This window comes from Nicotiana tabacum, chromosome 24 (genome assembly GCF_000715075.1).
Source record: "Nicotiana tabacum cultivar K326 chromosome 24, ASM71507v2, whole genome shotgun sequence".
In the NCBI taxonomy this organism is placed as follows: Eukaryota; Viridiplantae; Streptophyta; class Magnoliopsida; order Solanales; family Solanaceae; genus Nicotiana; species Nicotiana tabacum.
The window spans coordinates 89,935,155-89,939,530 of record NC_134103.1 but is presented as its reverse complement, the minus strand read 5'-3'; positions in this window follow the sequence as shown (position 1 = coordinate 89,939,530).

Genomic DNA, 4,376 nt, shown 5'->3' with positions numbered 1-4,376 from the left:
ACTACGCGGGTCTGATTCTCACCGGATGTGAGATACGTAGGCAAATCTCATCGGTTCCGGCCCCAAATTATCAAAAATCCAAAAAAAATTATTTTTTCTTTAATTCCTTCTTTAAAAGTCTTTCTTTGAGACGTCAAATCCAAAATTCCAAAAACTATTTTCTTTAGAAGTTTTCTTTCAACAAAAAAATAAAATTTCAAAAAAAAAATTTGAAATATTGTACTTGTTAGCAGCTTTTATGAGATTATTTATATATGAGTAAAAAAAAGAGTTAGTTTATTTTACTTTATTCCTCATTTACCGAACTATGCGGGTCTGATTCTCACCGAATATGAGATACGTAGGCAAACCTCATCGGTTACGGCCCCAATTTAAAATAAAATTCAAAAATAGTTTCCCTTTCCTTGATTTCCTCTTTAGAATTCTTTCCTTAGAAAATCCAAAAAAAAAAGAATTTAATCCAAAAATATTTTCCTTCTTTTCCGAAGCCTTTCACTTGAAAAAAAAAAGAACAAAAAGAATCTTCAAATCAAAATCCAAAATATTTTCTTCCTTCTTTAGAATTCCTTTTTTTTTAAAATAAAAAAATAAAAAAAATAATTCAAAATTCCATAAAAAGAAAAAAAACTCAAAAAATATATTTAAAAGTCTTTATAAATAAAAAAAATGAAAAATAGGCCAGTTTATTCCCAATCTTCCTGAACTACGTAATGATCTGATTCATGCGGTGTCATGATACGTAGGCAATCCCCATCGGATTCGATCATAGCCATAAACAAATTGAGTAAAAAAAATCGAAAAAAATTGAGTGAAAAAAAAAAGAAAAAAAAGAAAGAGTGACAAAAAATAACAGAGAAAAACAAAGAGCGAAAAACAACAAAAAGAGAAAAAAATCAAGATATGAAAAAAAAAAAAAGAGAGAGCCTCTAGAGATGGATTACCCTTGTTGGTGAATCATACTCGATCTTGTTCCAATAGCTAGTCAGGCTAGGTCTACTTTGGCCAGTAGCCCCGAACCGGCCAAACCCCAAGTCTCATTCGCACCAGGCTAATGCTAGATGTGAATACCACTCTGGAGCAGTCAGACATGATACAAAAGACTGTTAGACTCTTAAGAGAGCAGTGGAAGACCTCATCAATGTCAAGGAAATAGTGCTTAGGGATGAAGAGGCCCCTAATATGATGAACAATTCTCTGCCTACTCACACCAATGGGCTAGTAATCGGAATGATCTGTGAAGATGAGGAATTTGATCTGGCACTGAAGGCCATTGCAGCCATTGCCAAGACAGAAGAGAAACCTAAAACCGAGCGCCAAACCTGAAAAGTTCTCTTTCATATGGGAGTCTCGGTAGCCGGTCTTGCTATCTTTTCTGCGTCCGAATTATTTCAGGATCTAATCCGAATATTTTTACTTCACTGCTTTGCTTTCTGATGTAAACCCTTCTATCTCAAAAAAAAATTTAAAAAAAAAATTCAAATGAAATTAATATTTCATTGTCGGGGAATGTTTCTTTTCTTAATCTTGTCACTTTTCTTATTCTCTTTTTAGTTTTGTTAATGCAGATTTTAATGACATGACATGCTTGCGGACTTCACGCCCAGATCCTAAAACGTTGTCAGACCCTGAAATAATAGATCAAGAAACAAAATATTTTGAAGACAAGGCTTGTAAGAAAATAAATAGAAAATTGGAACGAAGTTGAGATTCCCTCTCTTCGGATCATTGTTGAAGTCGGGATTGAGGATAAAGAGTGGGTCAAGAACCGATTGAAATAATTGACACTGATGGATGAAAAATGATTGGCCGCATTTTGCCACGGGCAGTTGTGCCAACAAAGAATGGTCCGTGTCTACAACAAGAAAGTGCGGCCCATAATTTAAAATAGGACAACTCATTCTGAGACGTATCCTCTCAACTCATGAAGAAGCTAAAGAAAAATTGGCTCCAAATTGGAAAGGTACATATTGGAAAGGTACATACATTGTAATGAGAGTACTGCAAAAGAGAGCGTTGTACCTGGGAAGCAACGAAGAAAGTGTCCCTGAAACAACCGTCAACGCGGATGCAGTCAAAAGGTACTATGTTTGACCCTCTATATAGCATTAATGTTCTCTGATTGGGATGATGAAGGCTTTCATTCTCGCTATCCAAACGCCATCAACCCTTTGCTAACCCTTTTGAGCCGGTTACCTTTCTTTGATTACCATCTTTGGAACCTGAAGATGTTATTTTAAAAAAGAAAAAAGAAGAAAAACAAATAAAAAAAGAAAAAAAAATGAAAAAAAATGAAAAAAATGAAAAAAAAAAAAAATCAAACAAGTTCATGTTAATCGAACTACGTCTGACTTGATTCCGAAAGGATACGTAGGCAGCCTCTCTCTGGGGTTCAGTCACACCAAAATAAAAATCTACATTCCCCCAAAAGTTGAAACTAGGGGCAAGTGTTATAATGGTTCGGTGATGGTTTCGCCTGAGAGGTTCCAAAGTTGTAATTCAGTCCAAATCCTTTTTACCCAAATCCTTTTCAAGTCCTTCCGATCAATCAACAAGAATGTTCAAGAATTGGAGGATACAATCACTTGGATCTGATGCCACCAAAATGAGAGAAATAAAATGAGAGAGTCTTATTGGTGAAAACCCTCACGGGCACCATAGGGCGATGACGAGCAAAGAAAATGAAAATGAGAGAGTCTTGTTAGTGAAAACCCGCAAAGGGCACTATAAGGCGATGGTGAGAAGAGAATTGAGAGAGTTTAGCTGGTGAAAACCCACAAAAGGCACTACTAATCGAAAAGAGGATCTTCACAACCATTGGTATTGATAATCTAAGGTTTCTAGGTTTCGAGAAAAAAGTTGTGATGAATTTCTAAGAGTCGGACTGTTTACACAGATCAGACATCAAGTCCAAAAGGCATGTCATGTTCATTGAAGTCCGCATATACTCCAGATAAATCATTCTTTTCTTCCCCGAAAGGGATACCTCATGTCTAAATTCATTATCCATTCCATTGTTTGTTTTTCTTCGAATCCATTTTGGTCTAACTCTGTTCCAAAACTAAGGCAACGAAGGGATAGCAAGACTGATTTACGGGCTTTCGTTTGATATAAGCTAATATGCAAAAAAAGGCACCCAGACTCGGCAGCGACATCAAGTCGACCCCGACTGGCCATGGCGGTTGATGCTTAGAAATCAAAAACTCTTGTAAAGAGGAAATCAAATTGAAAGTGCCTACAAGGCAAAATGAAGTTGAATAGTTTAAGTCCCAAGTGGCTAACCGTTTTGGCAAAGTTTGAAAAGCTAAAGGTTCCCTAATTCTCAGAAATTGAAAGTTTCGGAGGAAAGAAGTCAAAAGTGAAATTCCACAAAGGCAAAACAAAGTTGAAAAGATTAAGTCCCACGCGACCAACCATCGTATAAAAGTTTGAAAAGTCAAAGGCTCTCTGGGGCCAGACATGCAAGTGGTATTCAGGAAACATCAAGTGGCAGGTTGCTCATCATCAAAAGAAGATGGGCACAAAGCCAAGTTTCCAAAGACATCAGGGCCACAAACTAGCCACTATTTTCAAAACTCACAATTTTTCTTTGTTTGCAGCATGAACAAAATAGTGAAGAATGGTGATTTCTAAAGGACGAATGTCACCAAAGGTAAGTTTCCTCAAAATCTCCACTTTTCTTTATTTTTAGCATGCATAACTATTGTTCATACCTCTCATTTTTGTAGCTTAACCCAGGTAGAACCTTTTCGCCTAGGGGGATTCAGCTCATAGTTCGGATAGAAGTAATCTTCGCCCAGGTTGTTTTACATAGCTTAACCCGGGAAGAACCATTTTTCCTAGGGGGATCCAGCTCATATTTGTGGGTAGAAGTACTTTTCGCTCAGGTTTAATCATAGCTTAACCCAGGTAGAACCTTTTCGCCAAGGGGGATCTAGCTCATAGTTCGGGTAGAAGTACTCTTCGCCCAGGTTGTTTTACGTAGCTTAACTCAGGTAGAACCATTTCGCCTAGGGGGATCCAGCTCATAGTTCCGGGTAGAAGTACTCTTCGCTCAGGTTACTTTTCGTGGCTTAACCCAGGTAGAACCTTTTCGCCTAGGGGGATCCAGTTCATAGTTCCGGGTAGAAGTACTCTTCGCTCAGGATGTTTTACGTAGCTTAACTCAGTAGAACCATTTCGCCTAGGGGGATCCAGCTCATAGTTCCGGGTAGAAGTACTCTTCGCTCAGGTTACTTTTCGTAGCTTAACCCAGGTAGAACCTTTTCGCTTAGGGGGATCTAGTTCATAGTTCCGGGTAGAAGTACTCTTCGTTCAGGATGATTTACGTAGCTTAACCCAGGTAGAACATTTTCGCCTAAGGGGATCCAGCTCATATT